The 24,341-nt window shown below is 37.6% G+C and overlaps 1 long non-coding RNA gene across 1 annotated transcript; it reads left to right on the top strand.

Annotated features, from left to right (window-relative positions):
* The first annotated feature begins 695 nt into the window (after positions 1-695).
* LOC121330093 lies at positions 696-18,699 on the top strand. Its single transcript, XR_005951834.1, has 3 exons — positions 696-1,046; positions 1,923-2,007; positions 15,030-18,699. It is a non-coding gene; the product is annotated as an uncharacterized LOC121330093 (long non-coding RNA).
* Positions 18,700-24,341: the final 5,642 nt, after the last annotated feature.

The raw sequence follows: 24,341 nt of genomic DNA, 5'->3' as shown, positions 1-24,341 counted from the left end.
TTGGAATACATCTTCCTTTCTCAGCTTACGTGTTAGAGGCTAGTATTCCATTATTCACTTACCTAAATCTGCCCTCTAAGCAACAAGACTATTCCAGAAGTAACAACACCTTTTGCATCCAAAGTGCACTGTGAGAGTCCATAGTGGTTAAAGCTGCTGGATTTAAATGGCACACTGTAGAGAGCACACAGTGTGTTATAGAGTATTGTGTCGAATGGTAGGAAGCATATAAACATTAGTGTTTAATCATTTTCACATACTTATTAATACAGAAATATACATAAACAATGATGCCTGCACAGGCTTTCCTTGACTGTTCTTATATCGCAACCCTTGCCAATGAGGGGCCATTTTATTAACTAACCCCAATTCCATGTGGATTTCTTTTTTCATTACCAAGTGTATGTGGCCTGCTTCTATCATTGTAATCAGTAATATGCTCAACACACTGATTCAGTCAATCACAGTACTTCACAATACAATTAGACATTGTTAGAACTTCCCAGCAAGATAGAAATGAGACCCCCACATGACCCGAGGAGGCAGTGTCTCCAGAGCTCTTGTTATTGGCGCATTATGAGGGTATGAAATGACAGGAACTGGAAAGGCTAAGAAATTGAAATGTGTTATGTCTTGCTGTAGCGCTGCACTCTCTTTGAAAAAACAAATATGACATTTAAAGAACAGTGCAAATCTGTGTTCTAAGGATTCATTTTAATTTGTAAAAATAAGTCTTAGAACATTATACAGGAAACAACATAAAGTCAAAGAGAAATGCTTGAAAACCACAGTCTCAGCCTATGTGAAGCAATAGCTGATGGTTGGCATAGTTTGGATACTTTACTGAAATGTAACCTTGTGGTTTTTAACATTCCCTCTGTGGTGTAAACATATTATTCAAGTAGTGAATGGTCCTGTTCTTCTTAGCAGCAGGGTTGCTGAGCTAAAATCAAATGAGAGCTACAGTAAGCCAGATGAGAAAAAGATGGAAGAAAAATATCCAGCTGCTTCATTGAAAAACAATTCCAGCAAGAGAAAAGGAAGAGGTATGTTCCCTGAACTGTCCTGTTATTTTTTTTATGGAAATTAAACTGCTAACATGAGATGTATAGTATATCCTGTAAAATGGAAAAAATAATTACCTTAAAAAAATCTGACTCTATATGCGTGGCTATATAACTTTTATTTTTTTATTAACTAGCACTTTGAATTCGTGACCACTGATTTCCTCCATTTCTGAAAGTGCTTTAAAGTAGTACACTTTATAATCAAAACCATACTAGTTTGAACTGCAGTGTACTGTACTGCATAATCATAGCGTATATGGAAAGGCTGTTTTATTCCAGAGATCAAGAGGCAATGAGAAGCTTTTAGAATTGTTGCATAACAATAAAGAACATATTTCTGTACCAGAAAAGGTTATACTTCCAATGCAGCCATTTTTTAATCTCTCGGTAAACTGGTATTTTCAATATAAAAACAATATTGTGATTAGTAAACGCCCTTAGTAATATTCAAGATTAATGCTATTATCAGGATAATGATACTTAAATCTCTCAAGATTCTGGGAATACAAAATTTGCTTTAGCAAGTAGAGAAGGAATAGTGTTTTCTGTAAAGAACCATTCTTATGAAGTACTAAAATTATTGTTGAATAAGAACAGTTTTTCATAGAACCGTTAGGGGCTCCTTTTAGCATAGGTCAGGCAGACAGACAGGAAAAACAAAACCTTGACCAACTGGCTGAAACAAAAAAAGACCAAGTCTTCCTGGGTGCCCCTTGATTAAGAATTCTCTTCTTGTCACAGGATAATTAAGTGTAGGGGAATCCTGAATGTTAGCAGTTTACTGCCAGAGCAGAATAACTGTTTGTCCTTCTTTTAACCTCAGAAGGATGTACTTAACTGTATTATATGTCTTAGGCATGTAAGGAAATGATGAAGCAGCAGCCATTACCACCTCAAGTGATAATCAGTCATCGTCTAAGCAAGACCCTAAAATGCCCAGGTAGTTTTTATAACATTTCTACATACTGTAGGTGTATATTCCCATCATAATCATTTAGAAAACTTAATAATAATAATAATAATAATAATAATAATAATAATAATAATAATAATAATAATAATAATCTTTATTTTTATACATCACCTTTCATAGTGGAACACCATCACAAAGCACTTTACAAGATACGAGACTAGGGTGTGTGAACTAGGCATCAGCTGCAGAGTCACGTATAAGAACATCTCACCTGAAAGACAGTACAAGGAGGTTAAGTGACTTGCCCAGGGTCACACAATGAGTCAGTGGCTGAGCTGGGATATCAGAAATATTTTCTAAGCTTATTCATTTATGTTGAGTAAATCTCTATAACTAAAAAAAAAATAAGTCTATGTATGTTCATTGAGTGTTCAGTAATTTGTAATAGAATAATAAACAATGAAAAAGTGTTTAAATTCTAGGTCAAACAAGGATACAACAACACATTGAATTTTTGCCTGAGAAAAGGAAGCTGTAGGATCAGGAAGCAAGTCTAACAAAGCCACCCTTGTACCAAGTACTTTGAAATGATTACCATTGTTATTTTTATGTATGTGTATAAGCGTTTTTGTGTGTATTTATTACAATAGTTTACAAGCTCCCTCGATATTGGCACTCTTCCTCTAATTGAATTGGAGATAAGGTTTACATATTGAGTGACAAATGTTCATTCTATTTCCCACTTGTTTCATGGGAATAACAAACCAGGAATACTTGTAAATGTAGACATAGCTCTAGAAAGCACATCACGGGAATTGGTGATGTTGCTTTATATTTAATTTAAGGTTTCAGTAATACCCTGTGTTTGTGATTGAGGTTAGCAATCTGGAAGACAATGTTTCCATGATGAATCTTGGAAAGAAGGACCCACAGGAATACCTTTTTGTTCACCTCGCATATTTTATAAATGATGGTCGTGCTGTGACTGGATGTACCACTTGACTTCTAGTCAATCTATGCATTTTCAAAGTGTGTAAGTCTTGTACAGTTCCATGCAATTTACTAAAAAGAAAGCTGCTGTTTGATTTGTTTTTTAATTACAGTAAGCCAGACAAATTGTAATTCCCTTTGTAACTTACTGTGAGAAAAGAAAAATCTGAATTATAATTTTCCCACAAGATGACTAATAAAAGATAATAATTCCTGCTCCCAATGTAAGACCAATGACCTCCCTCATAACTAGCTTTGAGATTTGATTCCATGTATACATGCAATAGACGAGTAACACAGTCTTCAGATTTAAATGAAAGGCCTATTCTTGATTTGCAGTACCCTCTGGTGGTTTTATTCTGAAACACCTTTTATATTACTGGAACCTTTCCTAACCAATGGTATTTTTCCATACGCATTTATAATTCCTTAAAGTATTTTATTTACTATATTTTTGTTATATTGTATTCATTAATGTTTTTTTTTTTTTTTTTTGTCTACCTTATTATTAACATTCTAAATGCGTTGTACATTGAAAATGACAGGGATCATGTGACATTTTATGTTTCTCTTAGGATTGACAGGTTGCCTAGCTTGCTATTGTTTCCAAAAGCAATACACTTTAAACTGTAGCCTGATCCTGTCAAAATTTAGTTAAGTGTCTGTCCTCATAAAATTTGACTACAGTATTTTTACACTGTATTTTTGCTGTTTTACCATGTTTTTCCTGTGGTCATACTATGCATTTGCTATAGTTTACCCTGGTGTGCCATGCTTATTAATATGACACCTCGCTTTGCTTTACATTGCCTACAAGCTTTATTACACTTTGTTATGCTTTTACTATGGTACACTTTTATAAGGGTGCCACTTTCTACAAACTGCATTTGAAAGTGAAACACACTGACAATTGCTAGGCCGAGATACAGTCTGGTACTGTCAAAACAAGGCCAAGCTTTTAGAACTGTGAGCCAAGAGCAGCAACACTGACCAAGTCAAGTCACAAGCATTGGAACTGGCAAGTCCACATCTGTTTCTGTGTTGCTCGAGTCCACAGAAATATCCATCTCTTTTAATGAGTAAAAACAACCTGTAATAAGGAGTGAGTTTTAACAGAACAGCAGAGAAAGCACACTGTGTGAATTGAACCTATAATTCTAAAAGGTGTTTATATTAATGACCTTTCTCCAGCTTTTTTTTTTTTTCCTGCTTGGTATAAATGTGTAAAGTGCATCCTGTGAATGGGTGAATTGTTCTAGATGTGGTAGACTCCACTGTTGGTTTGGAATTAAAGTGCAATTCGCCAGTTCTGACTTCTGAAGGTTTTCTGACTTTTGGAATGCTTAAAATACCCAATTCAGTGTATACTGTATCTTGTACACATTTTAACAAATGTTTTTAAAAGTGAATATTTCCAATTATTAACAGACTTAACATCATTATTTTATGGTAAATCATTGTATAATACATACAGAGTATATAACCAATGTTTATAGACTTTCATGAAATATCTGCAAATAAAAGTCTATTTAAAAAAAAGAAGATAGGATTGTGTAAAGTACAAGGTGCTTCACGTTTCCAACATTATCACTCCCTAGAGTATCATCCTGCCTCTCTACATGCATATAGACAGAGAGTAGATGAGGCTGTCCCTATAACAGTTTCCTATAGTAAAAGCAAGGCAAAGTGTAATAAAGCTTAGTGAAAGCATGGTAAACGCAGGTAAGCATTGTAAAGCCCAGAAAAATGTGAGAAAACACATTAAAAACAAAAGCAAACCATGGTAAACTAAGATAAATGCATAGTATAACCATGGGAAAAATATAGGTAAACTGAAAAATTACTGTGCAGTTACCCAAGATAATTTCTATAAGAGCAACTTTCTTGAAAGGTAACATTGTAACATGATATTAATGGAATGAGGATGACTGTTCAGATCCGGCACTTAGCTCAAGCTCAAAGTAAGTTCAAAGCCAAGTAAAGGCAGATTTAAAGAAAAATGTTGATTCAGTATAACAGCAACAGAACTAATCAAAATGATTGCAAACACCATACAATAGTAATGGATAATGATGACATGTGAAGTTACTTACTCTTTAAAACATACATAGTTTACATCATGTTTAGCTTTAAGCTGGTTTGAAGTATTATATAATTTGCAGAGCTGGACTTTTCACATGCAGATGACATCGATTCAGAAAAACAAAAAACAGCAGGATATAAAATTCACATTGGAAGTGAAACGTAACCACTTATGCCTATAAAGGCTTATAAATGCTTAGACATTTTAGACATTGAGTCTTGAGAGCTAATAAGAAGGTGGTTACTAACAACAAAATAAATAATTCCATGTGTGTTGTTACTTGAATATTGAAACATGTTTCTATGACTGAGGATAAGGGACTACTCCAGATTATGATTAGCCAATTTTTTTCTCAAACCAATAAACAAGAAATAAACAACTCAGACTTTTAATCACGGGGCTTGTAAGTAGTCTTAAGAGTTTTTTTTTATTTGTGTAGTTGCAATTGTAATTGGTAAACGTAATTGTTTTTTATTCATGTAATTGTAATTGCTAAAGTGTAATTGTTTTTGGCTTTCAAGAAGAAAAAAAAAGGTAATTGCCAATTTGGAGTACATAGCTTTCATAATATAGGAAAATTGCTCATTGTTTATCTAACGGCTGACACTGACTGACCCAATTTGAGATTTTTTTTTTCTTACATTTTCTATTAAAATGAAGCAGATCCTCTTCCTTCAGGACAGCAACTATTATAACACAAGAAAGTTTACAAACGAGAGGAAGCCATTCGGCCCATCTTGCTCGTTTGGTTGTTAGTAGCTTATTGATCCCAGAATCTCATCAAGCAGTTTCTTGAAGGATCCCAGGGTGTCAGCTTCAACAACATTACTGGGGAGTTGATTCCAGACCCTCACAATTCTCTGTGTAAAAAAGTGCCTCCTATTTTCTGTTCTGAATGCCCCTTTTTCTAAACTCCATTTGTGACCCCTGGTCCTTGTTTCTTTTTTAGGGCTGAAAAAGTCCCTTGGGTCGACACTGTCAATACCTTTTAGAATTTTGAATGCTTGAATTAGGTCGCCACGTAGTCTTCTTTGTTCAAGACTGAACAGATTTAATTCTTTTAGCCTGTCTGCATATGACATGCCTTTTAAGCCCGGAATAATTCTGGTCGCTCTTCTTTGCACTCTTTCTAGAGCAGCAATATCTTTTTTATAGCGAGGTGACCAGAACTGCACACAATATTCAAGATGAGGTCTTACTAGTGCATTGTACAGTTTTAACATTACTTCCCTTGATTTAAATTCAACACTTTTCACAATGTATCCAAGCATCTTGTTAGCCTTTTTTATAGCTTCCCCACATTGTCTAGATGAAGACATTTCTGAGTCAACAAAAACTCCTAGGTCTTTTTCATAGATTCCTTCTCCAATTTCAGTATCTCCCATATGATATTTATGATGTACATTTTTATTTCCTGCGTGCAGCACCTTACACTTTTCTCTATTAAATGTCATTTGCCATGTGTCTGCCCAGTTCTGAATCTTGTCTAGATAATTTTGAATGACCTTTGCTGTTGCAACAGTGTTTGCCACTCCCCCTATTTTTGTGTAGTCTGCAAATGTAACAAGTTTGCTTACTATACCAGAATCTAAATCATTAATATAGATTAGGAATAGCAGAGGACCTAATACTGATCCCGGTGGTACACTACTGGTTACCACACTCCATTCTGAGGTTTTTCCTCTAATCAGTACTTTCTGTTTTCTACATGTTAACCACTCCCTAATCCATGTACATGTGTTTCCTTGAATCCCAACTGCGTTCAGTTTGAGAATTAATCTTTTGTGCGAGACTTTGTCAAAAGCTTTCTGGAAATCTAAATAAACCATGTCATATGCTTTGCAATTGTCCATTATCGATGTTGGATCCTCAAAAAAATCAAGCAAGTTAGTTAGACACGATCTCCCTTTCCTAAAACCATGCTGACTGTCTCCCAGGACCCTGTTACCATATAGGTAATTTTCCATTTTGGATCTTATTAGAGTTTCCGTAAGTTTGCATATAATAGAAGTCAGGCTTACTGGTCTGTAGTTACCTGGTTCAGTTTTGTTTCCCTTTTTGTGGATCGGTATTACGTTTGCAATTTTCCAGTCTGTCGGTACCACCCCTGTGTCAAGAGACTGCTGCATGATCTTGGTTAGCGGTTTTTAAATAACTTCTTTCATTTCTTTGAGTACTATTGGGAGGATCTCATCCGGCCCAGGGGATTTGTTTATTTTTAAAGCTCCTAGTCCCTTTAACACTTCTGCCTCAGTTATGCTAAAGTTATTTAAAACTGGATAGGAACTGGATGACATGTGGGACAATAGCCCTCATTGTAGAATGTGGTCCAATGATCAAGATAGGTGAAGCCTTCCCGTGTGGACCACGTCTTCAGCCATGCGTTTTGATTAATTATTTCCAGCTGTCCATATGGTCCTTTGCAAGGTGCCGGTAGTATACCAGAAAATACCAGTTTTGGTTTTCTCTTTTAATTTTCTTCCTAGCTCTCTGAATTTGTTTTGCAGGGATTTTGGTCTGTCTCTTCCAATGTTGTTTGTACCGATGTGGACGACTACTACCGGGTCGTCTCCTGTTCGTTCTAGGAGCCTGTCCATGTTCTCAGTGATGTGCTTGACCGAGGCTCCCCGGAAGGCAGCACACTGTTGTAGTAAGGGGGTCCAAAATGCGAATTGAACTTGCTGTGTTTCTCAATATGGAGTCCCCAACAATCATGACCTCCCTTCTTTTTGCTGTCTGGTCACCACTGTCAATAGGGTCCTGGATGTTGTTCCTTTCGTTCTCTTGTTGTTGGTTCTGCTCATCAAAATTTTGAAGTGACTCAAATTTATTGGTTGTTTTGATTTCTGGTGGTTGTGTTCGACGAAGTTTCTTTTTTTCCCTGCTTCTGCCTCCCTGAGCCCAGCTGTTCTGACCTTCTATCTCCCTGGTGGCTTTCATGAATTGTAGGTATGCCAGCTCCTCAAGATCCTGTTGCTGTCTCATTTCTTCCAGCTTCATTTCTAACATACTTACTAGTTTATGCAAGTCCTGGATCGCGCGGCACTTTACGCACACTTGGTTTAGCTCCGCTGGGTTTTCTCGGATTTCCCACATCAAGCAGGTGTCACAGATTACTGGCTTGAAGACCATGTTGAGGTTTTTTTTTGAAGTTTAGTTTCTTCTGCAGCTGTCAACCTGCTTTCAAACTGCTTCTAAACTGCTCTGCACTTTTCCACGCTTGTATTTCTCCCACTCGCTGTCGCTGGGAAGACTGCCTCATTTAACTGTGTTGTTCTGCTGTGCTGTTGGCTCCTCCCCTCGCCCGTATCTCAGAACGGCGCTGAATTTGAATCAGCTGCTCCGAGTTTCAGCTTGATATCAGATTGTATGTGCTGTTCTGTGCATCCGAGTGAGCATGATGACTAACGTGTTAATCCCTGTATAACTGTGTCAAAGGATATTGGAAACCATTCACATTTATCATACCATGAGATAGACTATAAAATGGACTCATACATACCGAATATGTTGTGATCCATGGTTACCACATTTTTTATTGAAGCTATGTGACCGAAAATAACATTTCTTTATTTCTGTGCCCAGGATTAAGTGCCAAGTGTTTTTTTGCTCAGACACAATTTAATGGTTTAGGCATAATGCAGTTTATAGAGTGGGGTTGCATAACCCAAATGTCTGGGTTTGATTGCCCTCCAGTCCCAGCAACACATGGAGTGAGTTTGGTTTCGGCACGCTCCAAACTTGTCAACTATTTGGACTTTATTACACAGGCACTATTAAATTGCATAAGTTCGTAGGCAGATGGATAAACAGATAAATACTGTTAGCTATGCTGTGGCTAAATGTTTCTTATTACTTAAAGCTCAAAGCCAAGCACGTATAAAAATAATGTAGAAAATATAAGAAAATTGTATTATATAGTTAATAAAAAAAAATAATTAAAAAGCACACAGACACACTCTCACATACAAATGATTTACAGATTCTATCTACAAAACTTCTGACCAACTTATTAACAGCTTGAGCACAAACTTGCATTTAGTTCAACATAACAAAGTATAGTAAAGTTTAGTGAAATCATGGCAAACAACAAGCAAGCAAACCACTGATGAGTATCTATGGTAATGTAACAATATGACCTCTGTCATTTCTACCTGCTTCCTGTCTACTGTTACATGATTTCCTCAAGACTCACCTGTCTGCACTTATAGATCTCTGGATTACCCCTCCTACTATGTACTGTATTCCTTGTAAGTCACCTTGGATGAAGGCGTCTGTCAAATAAATAAATATATTATTATTATTATTATTATTATTATTATTATTATTATTATTATTATTATAAATAAATAAATATTATATTATTATTATTATTATATTAATAATAATAATAATAATAATAATAATAATAATAATAATAAATAATAATAATAATAATAATAATAATTGAGCTACAAAACTAATAGCCACTATGATAGCAAACACCATGATGTAAAAATGACAAGCTCCTTCCTCTTTAACAGTGTGTTTTGCTTGCTTATTAATTACCAGGATTCAAACCTTTACCCTCCACCATGCGGTGATGTGGTAAGCTTACTTTCTAATCACCCTGTATATCACCAGTTCAAACAGAGCAGGACACCAGTTTTGAAGTAAAATAGGTTTATTGAAACGTGACACTTGGAACCTGGCAGCAAAGGCCACCTGTGGCCAACTGGCAGAACATATAGGTGGGAAGAGAACATAGCCTTTCTCCTGATGCACATGGGCACCTACACTGACTGGTGAGAAAGTTGTGGGCATGGCCTGGCCCTTTCATAGTGAGACAGTCTCCTGAGGGGGATAATAGCCTTAACATTATATTAATGTATTTCAAGGTACTGTATACCCAACACCTGGGGTTTTTAGGCTGGCTGTGAATTTGAAACACAATGTTGCACTCTAGTGGTCAAGAATGAAAATGTGCGACACTGTTCAACAAAAATGTACGGTGGCCCTGAAGTTCAAAACACAGATACAAATAGAAAAACACAAATCCAAATATCACAAATGCAAATAAAAAAAAACAGAAAAATAAATAAAAAAAATCACAAATATAAATCCATAAACAGAAATATAAATAAAAAAACACCACTACAAATTGAAAAACAAATACAAACCGAAAAACAAATGCAAACCGAAAAAAAACAGACAAATTGAAAAACACAAATGTAAAAAATGGAATGTAAAAATAAAAGTAAAAAAATGAAGTAATTTCACAGTGGAAATACACGATGAGCCATTGGTATTGTACTGCAGTGGTAGGATCTTTAAATATTTTGACACAAATGTACAGTATGAACCAATACACAATGGTAATCCATAATAGAAAACTATTCAACATTTGTTCCCATTGCTGGTAATGATGTGGTTTGTTAATGGATCTGGTAAGTATACTGTTATTACAAAGATATCCCAAAGTTATCTCTTAACTTTTCTAGTAGAAATGAGGAAATGCATTGTTACAACAGAAGGGCAGAATCAGCTACTCAAAATATAATGAAGTGGGGGAGGGATGATGAAAATAAAGAAGCAACTCTTCAATCCAAAAAGTTCAGCCATATTATGCCTGAAGAACTAACCATTATTAAACAATCTAGAATCCAGAATATACACGTTATGTGAGTAGCAGGCTAGAAAAACTGTGTTTAATACATGACACATAATTTGTACTTATACTCCTGGATTGCATTCTGGGACAAAAATGGAACTGGCGTAGGTGTTATGCTTAACATCTGTTACAAATCATGTTTATAGAAGTTGTAGATATTAAAAAAGAGCCAGTGTGGTCTAACAAGAGCCAGTGTGGTCTTCTTTTCACTAGAGGAAAGGAATAAGAGCCAGTAGATCCTACGTTTGAGTTCCACATTCCAGTCCCTTGATTCAATATGTTTCAGATCCAGCTTTCGTTCTGTCTGCAGAAGTGCAGTTTGCTTCCAAGGTGAAAAAACAGTGTAAATGTTAAAATCCAAGCAAGACACAATGGTTTAATATAAATGCTTCTACCGAATATCTTTATTGTTAGTTTGTAGTTTATTGGACCTTGTTGTAAAAGTTACCACAGAGACCCAGATCTAACAACTTGACAGTGGGTTAATTAACAAGTCAAAAGAGGGTTTGGAGCAGGACTCACCAGTCCAGTTAGGTTTTATGGAATATCTCATCACACTCACGTATTATCAGCAATTCATGCTGAATGAAGTTACATAATTGCAAGACATCTTGAAAAGCACTGCATGTTTATTAGCATAAAGGTGGAGGCAAATTATGAAACAATAGTGTGTGTTCTGTGTGGTTCTCTGTTGCAGTGTTGGCTGAGATCATTATTTGCCATGCTTACTTACTGGTCCAGCAGAAATTGCTGCTAAAACAACTAATTAATCATATCAGTATTGCACAGGTTTCAATGCACAATGCCTCATCCAATTGGATTCTTTCGATCTATTGCAACCCTATTACTCATCCCCAAATCACTTCCCCACAAGCAGATTTGAGGTGTCTTCCTCAGTTTTAAGTCACACACACACACACACACACACACACACACACACACACACACACACACACATACACACACACACACACACACACACACACACATATATATATATATATATATATATATATATATATATATATATATATTAATATATACATATATATTATATATATATATATATATATAGAGAGAACTTGATCTAAATATGGAACTTATAGCAATACTGTAATGTTTATAATACAATATTTAATAATAGAACAAACAATTAAAATGTTAGTATAAACCTTTTTTGTTATTATTCCCAGGTTGATATAAAAAAAAAAAAAAAAAAAAACATTGGAAGCACAAAACAAGTTTGAATTAATAGTACATGTTCAGGTGTAATGGAATCAAACAAAATGTAATTACAAAAGCATGCTTGCTTGTTACAAAATTCCATTTTAACTGTCAACATATGCTACTTTCAATTCTTCCAATCCTGTTATAAAAAGAGGGCATAATTAGTTTGCTGATTAATGGCCATAACAAGGAAAATTGTCTGATGTCCAGGTTTTATTTTGTGTAGCACTGCCAAAGAAACAGAAAAACGTTTAAGCAGTAGGGGTCAAATAATTCTACATGTTTTATGGTCTGTGATAGTGCAATGAAAAATGTAAAGTACCGCATTGTAAAATGCAGTCATTTCGCCAAAGGGGTGACAAAAACTATTTTCTGTTTGGTAAATTAAATTAGCCAGTAAAACAAAGATCACAAAATTGTTCATTTCTATTAAAGTCTTGTTAAAGTTACAAAAAACAGAAATTGGCTTTACAAGGGTTTCAGGCAATTTTCCATCACATGTACAGCTTTACGGCGTCTTTTAAAAAATGACCGTCTCCTTAGCTCACTTAACAAAACATTTCCCTTACATTTTTAAACCACTGCAGTAGTCCCTAACAATTGCAATTATACCTCTAACACTTTTTGTTATAATTAAGGCTTAGCAGTAATCTTGGACTTGTGCATGAGCCCAGTGATTAGATTGGCCTAATGGTCAATCTATTTTTCGATGGGATTTTTTATATACTTGCCAGTCCAAGGGTTCGTTTCTATATACCAATACGCTGTTGTATCATAGGGTTATCAACTGTCTGGTTTTGGACCGGACATCCGGTTTTAAGGGAATTTGTACTGTTTACGGTCAAAACCACTGACTGGACAGCAAAAGTCTGGTTCTTGCGAATCTTGCTTACTCACTGTTCATTGCCGTTTGGGTATTTCCACTCTAGCTGAGTCAGTCTGCTGTGCAAATGTTTTTTTTTTTAATTTTTTAAAATTATTATTATGGGTCCGTTAAGTCTGAGAATTACACTGAAATGTATTCTGCATTATTTTGCCATTCACTGTTTAGTGGGATCCAATTACTGAGCATCTATTATTTATGAAAAATCACACCCGGTCTTGGGAAGTGTGCTACAATGCTTGTGGGCATTATATTTTTTATATACAGGCACTGGACGGCCAACGGTCTTGTGTATAGTTTAAGTCATTAACTATTTCATGGTTGTTTTTATATTCAGTTAACTGAATTGGTCTTTTAATTGTTGTTTGTTATGTATATTGTTATTTCCTGTGTATTGACTTCCTGTTAGGCTTTACAGTGCTTTACCTTTAAGGTAACAAGCTCATTAAAGAGAATGAGGTATACCTGTATAAGTGGGCGGGGCTAAGCAGATATAAAGAGTGTGGATTTCCACCAGCAGTCAGTTCTAACCAAGAGCTATTCAGTCGACACAGACATTTGCTGTGATATGCAAAAGCTAGGGCTATAGGGAAGTATAGTACAAGCTATACAAATTAATATAAATTAAGAGATAAACACAATAAATAATGTTCAAAATAAAATTGTTTTGCTTTGCTATTTGTATTTATTTTTCACAGTAAAAGTAAATGCAAAGTGGTTTGCTGCATTGGAACGTGGACATTGTTTCCTTTTATAAATCAACTGAACTCTTGTTGTTTAAAATAGAAAGTTTGATGCTGGATGGTTTTCTTTATTTAATCTCGGGAACCTGGGTTAACACGCGGGTAAAAAGGGACCCGTGACAGGTGCGAGTGTATCTGAAGCAAAGCATGTTCAAGCAGCAAGACGTCCTGACACCACCATCCAGTACTTTCCTGCTCCTCTTGATGCATTAACCCCAGCACCAGGAGACCGTGAGGTTGGCAAGGGAGGGAGAGAAAGTGGGAGAGCTGAGTGCTATGACACAGTTGCTCATGGACGTCCAGAGAAGGCAGCAGGAAATTAGGGATCCAACTATTAGCGTTAGGTGTATCCATGGTGATGAGAAGTCATATGCTACTGTTGAGGTGTACTTGATGGTGCTTCAACCGAAGTACCTGATGACAGTTGGTATGCTGGACACTTCCATATAAAGTTTTTTAGGACAAGATTTACTGGTGTTATCTGAGATAGTGAGAGAGACTAGTAACATATCTGCAACACAAAGTCATGCTGGACAGTTACAGAGTGTAAACCTTGATGGCTTAGATCAATTACCCTTTTCATCATCAGAAATGGATGTAGAACTGGGAAAACTCATAAGTGCATAAAGCAGAAGAGGCTGGGAAAGCTGATGGCACCCAGCACACTTTAAAAATAAGTGAGGAAAGGGATATAATGCCACAAATACCTAACAGCATTAAAGAGCTGCAACAGGCAGATGAGACTTTATGAGTGTTGTTTGAACGAGCGGCAGGTAAAAGCAAGATATTAGCGGGAGAGACTTATATAGTAGAGAATGGGCTATTATACAAAAAATGTACTAGTTGATGATTCCTAAGGGTCTAAGAGCTCAGATCCTGAGTCTAGGACATTCCATACCAATGGCTGGTCATTTAGGAAGGGAGGAGGTCATGGCAAAGACAGCTAAGCGCTTTTACTGGCCAGGGTTGTACACGGATGTGGTGAACTGTAAGAGCTGTCTGCAATGTCAGTTGACAGCCAAGATATGTTTATCAGAACAAGGGCCTCTACAACCATTTCCTGTCATTGAGACACCTTTACAGTGTATAGCAATGGACATTGTAGGCCCACTAGAAAATAATAGCAGTGGGAATCAATGCATATTAGTGCTAAATGATTATGCTACAAGATACCCTGAGGCATTCCCTTTACATAATATAAAAGCCAAGCAGGTAGCAAAGGCACTAGTGTTGTTAATCTCCCGCTTAGACATCCCTACAGAAATAATCACAGATCAGGGCACAAATTTTATGTCAACATTGTTGGAGCAGATTGATAAGGTGTTAGGGATAAGAGATATTCGCACCACCTCTATCATCCTCAGACAGACAGGCTAGTTGAATGTTTTAACCAGACACTAAAAACGATGCTGAGACAGTTTGCAAATGTGAAAGACTGAGAATTCTAGCTTCTTATCTTCTTTTTGTTTACAGAGAAATTCCCCAAGAATCCACTGGATTCTCCCCCTTCAAGCTTCTCTATGGTAGGATGGTGAGAGGGCTCCTCGACGTCCTGAAATAGACCTGGGAAGAGGAGAGAACAAAACCAAAGAACATTATCAGCTATGTCCTGAATGTGCAACAAGTAGGCATAATATACGCTGCTCGCTAAACAAAATCTGTCCAAGGCACAAAGGGCACTGAAGACTTGGTACAACTTGGTCCCAAAACAGAATTTTGTTATTACTGCCCACCTCAGAACACAAACTGTTACCAAAATGAAAAGGCCTGTATGAGGTGTGGGGAAAATGTGGTCCTGGGACGTACGAGATCAGTACACCAGAGAAAACTAAGAAAAGGCAAATCTTCCACATCAACCTATTGAAGGAATGGAATGACCGCCCAAGACACGTTATTGAGGAGAGCAAAGGAAGAACAAACAGCAGAAAAAATTTTCCCATCAGGAGAGGAAGAATGCCCTCCCAATCATTTACATCTCAGTCAGAGGCAGCAGCAACACATAACAACCTTACTGGAATTTTTTCCCGGCTTATTCACAGAGTAGCCCAGACACAGCACAGTCATACAGCACTGCCATCAGACAACGAATGTATCAGATTCCAAAAAGACTCCTGGACACCCTGAAGGAGGAAGTTAATACCATGCTAAGCACTAAAGTCATCAAGCCTTCTTACAGCTCTTGGAGCAGTCCTGTGTTTCTCGTATCAAAGAAAGATAACTCTATCCATTTCTGCATTGACATGGTGGGTTGGTATTGGTGCTTTATACCGCATTTTGCTGAAATTACCTTTCTCCTCACAGAGCTGACCAAGACGAAAGGAGAAAACTTTACATGGCTGCTGATTTTTTTTTTAAATGTATTTATTAATTTGTACTTTTTCTAGCAGTAGGCCTATCTATAAGCTATCTCTGCTAGTATAACTTTTTCTTTTCGTTGCTGTTTTGGTAGATGCCTTTGATTTTCCTGTCCAGTTAGTCTCCTAACACAATCTACAATTCCCCTTAATAATTAGGCTCATTATATTTTATTTTTGAATGTGTCCACATGTGTTCTAACATATTTAATAATTATTTAGTTACATATAAAATTAGACTTGCTAAATAACTTTTATTAGTAACACAACACTATATTTATAGTGGAGTTCCAAATGTGTATGTACATTATATGGAAATACAAAATATCATATACAGCATATATAAAAAATTGAGTGTTCGGTCAGAAACCTAATGACTAGTGATTACGCAAATGTAATTTCCAAGACCATTCCAAATACATTTCTTGTATTGTATGTATTTTCAGACATAGCTATTCTACCTGTCGTATTGAAACATGACATCAACTACGATTTGACTTGAATATACACATGATAACTGATGCAGATTGCTGGTGATAACTGATGCAGATTGCAGATGATAACTCATGCAGATTGCAGGTGCTGACTGATCGAGATTGCTGGTGATAACTGATGCAGAATGCAGGTGATAACTGATGCAGATTGCTGGTGATAGCTGATGCAGAATGCAGGTGATTACTGATGGAGATTGCTAGTGATAACTGATGCAGATTGCAGGCAATATAGAACTAAGCCACAGATTTGAATTTTACCGCACACCCAACACGCACTTATCGTTATGCTATATGCAGCAATTGATGAGTGAAAAGCTTTTAAAAAGTCAAAGTCAACATTTTATAAACAATGAACGTAAAATACTGTCAATATACAATAATGTAACAAATTACAAGGTACTGGAACTATACCACATGACATGTCTAATGTGTGTTAATGTGGACATACAAATAGGCATATGTGATTCACCCATATAGTTTTAGTCAGAAATTGAAATTTTTACTTTGAAAACTGTAAAAACAACATGGCATAAATACTATGGATAGAAACCACACTACAGATTACAAAAATATATAATAGGTAAAACAATAAATAATCTGTTTACAAAGAAAGAAACAATGAAGGATACTAGTTTGAAAAAAATCTGCCTAAAAATGTACTTTTATTAAACTTTGTCAGAATGTTCCTTTGTGTAGAATACACACAAAAAAACTTAAAGCACTGAACAATAACAAAAAAAGACCCTTACTGCACATATGGAGCTGTGTGACCAATTGAATGGTATAATCAGATATCATTGTAAAATGAATCTAAACAGTTTAAAATTCAACACAAAAAGGATGTTGGACAACAGTAACAGAGACTTTTTGTTAAACCACACATCTTTTTGGCAGTGGATGTATTTGGTTTGTTCTGTTATGTCTTGTATTTTATAACATTCCTGTCATAATGTAGATATTTTTCATATTTCTTGAAAGTTATCGCTTGCTTAGAACTCCGATATATTGCATTTTTCTTTACTTGTGCTTTTTCTGATTATTAAAAATGTAAAATAATTATTTTGTTACAATAAAACCCCAAAATAAAAATAAAAGCCAACGGCCAAGCAACTCAGATCCAAAATAAACTAACTCAAACAGATATGTTTTTAAAATTGATTTAAAAGTTTAAACTGTGCCAAATATCTTCACTGTAAAACAGGAGAACAAAATGACTATGAACAGTACAGAATACACCTTTTAACGATTAAAACACAAGTTGCTTGTGTAAACACAAATTTCAACGCCCAGTTTGTTATTAAAGTAATTATTAAAACTTGTTTGAAACAGGTAGTGAAATTATCCCCGTGAGGTATTTTCCTAATGCTTGTTATACAACAAATGATAACAGTTGTTGGCTAAGTTGAAAAGCATGCTCATAAACTGACATTTTATGCTCCAGGGCAATTTGGAAAACATATACTCAGATAAAGTATGAAGACTGAGAACTGCCATTTGGATAAATAAATGCTGTTAAGACCGGGTTAGGTGGAAGTCGGCCATCCAGAAAGGGGGCGGAGCTGCGATACACCAAGTTATCGACCTGGAAGGGAAACAAAGTGGCAGTAACGGATTGGAGGAGTGATTGCAATCGTTAACCAAGGGGGTGTGATTGATGGTACATAAGGGGACATAGCAAGATGATCTGTTCCTTTGTATGGTTAACGTTGAACTGGAAGGAGAACGTAATTGTTATCTTGAGTGTTTTGTCTTGTCTAAAATTACTTGTTTGTTGTTATTAGACGGCTAACATGATCCGGAGCTGTGGCTACAGGCCAGCACAAAACCCGAACAACACTGCACTACTTCACGATAAATTGCATTTTCACCATGAGCCCTTCAGCACTCACTTTGGACTTGTGACCGTGTTTGTGTTGACTGTGTGAGTTTAAATACTGTGTTTATTGTTTTGGGAGAGAAGGTGATAGCTACAGTGGTTCAGGAGTTCATGCAAGCACAATATAGTATTTTTATTGGTGCCTGTGCATGGGAGAACATGAGCCAGAACTGTAAATCTTCCTCCTGACCTGGAAGGACACTGGCTAAGGTTGATGGTACACCTTCACAGGAATGGGCCGACTCAATGGTAGGACGGAACCGGAAGTCGTGTGTTTTGTTATTTTTTTGTTTTGGTAGGTGAGTACTCTGGGAGCTGAAGCAACAGAGCCAGTACTACCACCAGGATCATCTACACTGCCATACCACCTCAACCTGTTCCAGCACTCTGATCATCTACACTGCCATACCACCTCAACCTGTCCAACACTCTCCAGCAACCTCTGATCATCTACACTGCCATACCACCTCAACCTGTTCCAGCACTCTGATCATCTACACTGCCATACCACCTCAACCTGTTCCAGCACTCTGATCATCTACACTGCCATACCACCTCAACCTGTTCCAGCACTCTGATCATCTACACTGCCACACCACCTCAACCTGTTCCAGCACTCTGATCATCTACACTGCCATACCACCTCAACCTGTTCCAGCACTCTGATCATCTACACTGCCATACCGCCTCAACCTGTTCCAGCACTCTGATCATCTACACTGCCATACCACCTCAACCTGTTCCAGCACTCTGATCATCTACACTGCCATACCCCCTCAACCTGTTCCAGCACTCTGATCATCTACACTGCCACACCACCTCAACCTGTTCCAGCACTCTGATCATCTGCACTGCCACACCACCTCAACCTGTTCCAGCACTCTGATCATCTACACTGCCACACCCCCTCAACCTGTTCCAGCACTCTGATCATCTACACTGCCACACCCCCTCAACCTGTTCCAGCACTGATCATCTACACTGCCACACCCCCTCAACCTGTTCCAACACTCTGATCATCTGCACTGCCACACCACCTCAACCTGTTCCAGCACTCTGATCATCTACACTGCCACACCACCTCAACCTGTTCCAGCACTCTGATCACCTGCACTACACTCTGCCACTGCCACACCCCCTCAACCTGTTCCAGCACTCTGATCATCTACACTGCCACACCCCCTCAACCTGTTCCAGCACTCTGATCATCTACACTGCCACACCACCTCAACCTGTTCAACCTGTTCCACTGCCATACCACCTCAACCTGAGCACTCTGATCATCTACACTGCCATACCACCTCAACCTGTTCCAGCACACTCTGATCATCTACACTGCCACACCACCTCAACCTGTTCCAGCACTCTGATCATCTACACTGCCACACCCCCTCAACCTGTTCCAGCACACTGATCATCTACACTGCCACACCCCCTCAACCTGTTCCAGCACTCTGATCATCTACACTGCCACACCCCCTCAACCTGTTCCAGCACTCTGATCATCTACACTGCCACACCACCTCAACCTGTTCCAGCACTCTGATCATCTGCACTGCCACACCCCCTCAACCTGTTCCAGCACTCTGATCATCTACACTGCCATACCACCTCAACCTGTTCCAGCACTCTGATCATCTACACTGAGCACCTGTTCCAGCACTCTGCCACTGCCACACCCCCTCAACCTGTTCCAGCACTCTGATCATCTACACTGCCACACCCCCTCAACCTGTTCCAGCACTCTGATCATCTACACTGCCACACCCCCTCAACCTGTTCCAGCACTCTGATCATCTGCACTGCCACACCACCTCAACCTGTTCCAGCACTCTGATCATCTACACTGCCACACCACCTCAACCTGTTCCAGCACTCTGATCACCTACACTGCCACACCACCTCAACCTGTTCCAGCACTCTGATCATCTACACTGCCATACCGCCTCAACCTGTTCCAGCACTCTGATCATCTACACTGCCATACCACCTCAACCTGTTCCAGCACTCTGATCATCTACACTGCCATACCACCTCAACCTGTTCCAGCACTCTGATCATCTACACTGCCACACCCCCTCAACCTGTTCCAGCACTCTGATCATCTACACTGCCACACCCCCTCAACCTGTTCCAGCACTCTGAGCATCTACACTGCCACACCCCCTCAACCTGTTCCAGCACTCTGATCATCTACACTGCCACACCACCTCAACCTGTTCCAACACTCTGATCATCTGCACTGCCGCACCCCCTCAACCTGTTCCAGCACTCTGATCATCTACACTGCCATACCGCCTCAACCTGTTCCAGCACACTGATTATCTACACTGCCACACCCCCTCAACCTGTTCCAACACTCTGATCATCTACACTGCCACAACTCCTCAACCTCCAGCACTCTGATCATCTACACTGCCACACCACCTCAACCTGTTGCACTCTGATCATCTACACTGCCACACCTCAACCTGTTCAGCACTCTGAACATCTTCACACCACCTCAACCTGTTGCACTCTCATCTACACTGCCACACCACCTCAACCTGTTCCAGCACTCTGCAGCATCTACACTGCCACACCACCTGTTCCAGCACTCTGATCATCTACACTGCCACACCCCCTCAACCTGTTCCAGCACTCTGAACATCTACACTGCCACACCCCCTCAACCTGTTCCAGCACTCTGATCATCTACACTGCCACACCCCCTCAACCTGTTCCAACACTCTGATCATCTACACTGCCACACCCCCTCAACCTGTTCCAACACTCTGATCATCTACACTGCCACACCACCTCAACCTGTTCCAACACTCTGATCATCTACACTACCACACCTTGGACACTGATTGTTGGTTTATTATTTTGCAAACCTTTATTTTTGGGACTTCATACCCATCGTTTTAAAATAAAATGGGACCAGAATTGTAAAATACACCCTCTTTGTGGACATTCTATCATTACTACACCACTCATATCCTAACAGTGCCATTATATTAAAAAAAAAAATGACTCCATTGCATTAGCATCCTTGGCCACCAATAGCTAATATATTGACACATTATTAAAGGAGAAGAGTAGTTAGTTCCTTGCTGGCAGTGTGTATCAAGAAGATATCTTGACCTTGAAAGATCTCCTGTTAAAACTCTTTTCAGTGCTTATTTTCTTTTCATAGGCCCATCATTTTAAAAATAATGGGAGATCAGAGCTAACATTTTGAGATTAGTTTTTAAAACAATCATAATCCCAGGTTTCTATATGCTATATCAAAAGAATCTGAAAGGGTGAGGTGTAGAAGATCCAGACTTATTTTTGGTTTTGTTTTTGTGGTTATTTTTTGTATAAATGCATGTCTGCAGCAGTAAACTGCATTTAAAATGTTGCTGGAAAAAAAATAACAGCCTCTGTGTCAGACACCCTAGACTTCTATAAATATTAATTTAAAAAAAACTGATTCATATAAAAAAGCTGAATGCAACCACATTGTGGTGTGAGAATTATTTGTTTTTATAAAAACACTGCAAAGCTCAAAGCAGGATTAGTTTCCTCCATACCAACCCTCAAAAACCTCACATTTCAAAATCAATGTAGTGTGCCTTGTGACAAAGGCTGTCCTGGTACCTAAATTTAGCATGAGGAATAGTATTGCAGACAGGCACATTTCTACTCCTGCTAGAAATGTTCATATTGATGTGAGCTTCAATACTGATGTGCTGCTGTAAGTAATTGTTCTGTTTGGTACAATCGTATTTAAGGGTAAACAGCATTTTTTTTTTTTATGTTTAGTATTTAACAGACAAAACCTCTGGCAAAATACTGTGTTGTTATGTTCAAGAATTCAATAGAGAAAATAATGGTTTAGAATTTGCGAGCAACTCACATTGTGCATTACATTGTTTTGCACATTTCTGTTCATATACTACAATAGGTCAGTAGGTATTAGGAAAATACTGATATTCATAAATTGTAACAAATGCACCTTGGATGAAAAATTTTACTTTTTAAGGTGTAAATATGTGAAATCAAGCATGCTGTATGTATTTCTTCCCTTTTTCTAAGCATTTGCAGTGCTCTAATTTCATTCCAGCTGCACTATCTAATCATTGATGTTTTGGGGTTAGTATATATTGTAGATCATAGCCAATAAATTGGTATATGAGTCTTACAAGCAAAATAGATTTGTATTCTGAACACAAATCCTACTAGGCTTTAGCAGTCTAGTCTAGAGGTGTGGTGCATGGAATGCTCTTCTTGTGGTGTGTTGTAATGAGGCTATTCCCAGTGCCGATACCCCAATGGTTGCATTAGTTCTAGCAACTCCCCCAGTATGAATTTGGTGTTAGACAGTTATTCTAGGCCCATTGCTTCATAAGATAACTGGCTGTCTGACGTGAAGCAAATCCATTTGGCATTAAGGCAGCTCTTAAGCTTTACTGATCCTCATTTCAGTTTTTGTTGAGGAATGAGCATAGCAGTTCTATCCACCAGCGTCTTTCCCACCAACACTCCTTCTAAACATGGACCTCCAATTTAGACTTCAGCAATCTCAAGGCATGCAGCATGAGTCATTGTGCTCTTAGGATGATCTTAGTGAAGCTTGACTCGACCTGGACTTATGTCATATTATTATTATTATTATTATTATTATTATTATTATTATTATTATTATTATTATATACTGTAATTGCAAACAAAGACAAAAAGTTGTTATACAGAAATACACTCTAGTTTTAAAACTGATACAGTTCATACAGTATTAAAGGCAATTAGTTGAATTCCAGTTTTTGACCCTCAAATCTCTGTGAAGATGCTGCTCTTCCCCTGGTGAGTAAAAGCTGACACTGGCAGTGCACCATGTGTCCAGGGTCCTGTTACACATGCCTTTATATTGCTATCATCCATCACACTGATTATCAGAGGTATATCAATATTACTTGGAGTGCTTCATTGAGAAGTTATAGTGGAAATTAGACATGCAGACATTACTCCCGCACCTTATCTTATGTTGAGGTAGTATTGGATTTGTCAAAGTTGTCGATTGTAATAAAACAGAATTTCAATGACTGTGATCCTGCTGCATATTTTAATATATTATCCCTAATTATAGGAATGGGAGATATTAAAATATTAATACAATGAGACACACTTTGTTATTCCAATTATAGTCATTTTTGTGTGATTCTGGTTTTCAGAAATCTTACACAACACTGGTGCTTGAGAAGGATTCATTGTGCTAAAAGCGTGATCTTTCTGTGAACAGCAGGGGGCACCCTAAGCACTTGTTCAAATTATTATTGCAAACGCTGTATTGCAGGGACAAGAGCTTTAAAAAAGATAAACTGGTAAAAATATTATTATTATTATTATTATTATTATTATTATTATTATTCCTCCTCCTCCTCCTCCTCCTCATCCTCCTACTACTACTAATAATAATAATAAAGAATCGAAGTTAGTCTCTGCAGAATGCCAAACATAAAACATAAAGTATTTTGTTTTACATGTTACATATATAACTTAGACTTTTCAAATAAATGCGTTCTTGTATGTTTAAAATGCATGACATGAACGTAACATATTTTAAACATAAGATTTTTAAAAACTATACACTATGTAATTGGAAAGCAATGTATTAAGTATTTTAAATGCCGCAAGACAACCATTGATAAAACTAAAATGTTCATACATTAAATAAATGAATAAATAAAATAAACGAAAGTCTATAAATACAACGCGTGGCCTGTTTCCAAGCTCACCATATATTAAACATGTTTTATGCTGATAAAAAATGTAGGCATAACGCTAGCTTACATTGTAGATCGTTTCCAGATCCCTAGATTAACGACAAAATGAACAGTAGGCCTATATTTTGTTGACTTTGTAAGCACTTTCAAGTTGCTAGAAATCGCTTTCCTAATCTGTACCGAAGCCGCGTATTTACTTTCACTGCGAGTGCTTTTGAACATCTGTGCTGAGCTGTTTTGGTTATTGTTTGGTTTAGTTTGTTTGGGGCTAACTAAAATTGCCAAAAATCTTGATAGTTTTGAAAATTGTATGC

This window comes from Polyodon spathula, chromosome 2 (assembly GCF_017654505.1).
Source record: "Polyodon spathula isolate WHYD16114869_AA chromosome 2, ASM1765450v1, whole genome shotgun sequence".
NCBI lineage: Eukaryota > Metazoa > Chordata > Actinopteri > Acipenseriformes > Polyodontidae > Polyodon > Polyodon spathula.
The sequence above is the reverse complement of the archived record's forward strand: the minus strand, read 5'-3'. Positions and strand labels throughout refer to the sequence as shown.